Here is a 1,188-nt window from a genome sequence, read left to right as displayed (position 1 = left end):
GCACCTGGAGGGAGCTGATGTACTCCTCCTATTGGCTGTGCTGTGGCACGTGATCTAAACCACGGGTTTCACCTGGTTTACACTGAAACCTGGGCTGGGATGAGGAAGTTAATAACCTAACACAGCAATTGTATGGCACTGTAAGGTAAAATTAATTAGGATACATAAAAACAAACTATATGTAAAGTCAAATATCTCCCATAAAAATATTATTATGGTGTGTGTCTAGTTGGTCAAGGGCTCATCCAACAGCAAAGGAGTAACCCAAAACATAAATCCAAGCCAGAATCACTTAAAAAAAAAAAGTGTGGCCATCACAGTCTCCTGAAACCCTATTTGGTTGGTTTAGGATGAATTGGACAGAAGGGTGAAAGCAAAGCAACCGCCATCATTTACACATTCATAAGACCTTAGCTTGGAATCATGTTTTGGGTCATTATCTTTATGTAGAGGGCCACATGGTGGCCTCGTGGTTTGCATGTTGGCCACACAGCCAGGAGTTTGAGAAGACCTGGGTTCGTATCTCCGTTCGTATCTCTGTGTGGAGTTTGCATGGTCTCCCCGTGCGTGTGTGGGTTTTCTCCAGGTACTCCGGTTTCCTCCCACATTCCAAAACATGCATGTTAATTGGAGACTCTAAATTTTCAATAGGTATGAATGAGTGTGAATGGTTGTTTGTCTATATGTGCCCTGTGATTGGCTGGCGACCTGTGCTTGGCTGGCAACCAGTCCAGGGTGTAACCCGCCTCTCGCCCGAAGTCAGCTGGGATAGGCTCCAGCATACCCGCGACCCTAGTGAAGATAAGTGGCATAGATAGATGGATGAATTTGTCTATTTGTAAAGAAATCCTTCATGATAAAGCTTTTGTATTTTTTTAATAATAGTAATAATACTGTTTAATTTATTTTCTTCTTTTCGGAGACATCAGCCTTTTCATTACTGTTCAAGATTCAAGAGAGTTTTATTGTCATGTGCATAGTACAACAGCAGTTATACCATGCAATGAAAATCTTATTCTGTTCATTCTCCCAAGAAAAGAAAGAAAACAAATGAAAGAATAAGAACATAAGAAACATAAACACATAAACATATATACCAATAAATTAAGCAACAACAACAGACGAGACATTAATACAAGTAAGTAATACAAATAAATAAATAAATAAAGTGCTATGAGTGTGTGCGTG

Source organism: Dunckerocampus dactyliophorus, chromosome 5, assembly GCF_027744805.1.
Source record: "Dunckerocampus dactyliophorus isolate RoL2022-P2 chromosome 5, RoL_Ddac_1.1, whole genome shotgun sequence".
NCBI lineage: Eukaryota > Metazoa > Chordata > Actinopteri > Syngnathiformes > Syngnathidae > Dunckerocampus > Dunckerocampus dactyliophorus.
This window is presented reverse-complemented; position numbering follows the sequence as displayed.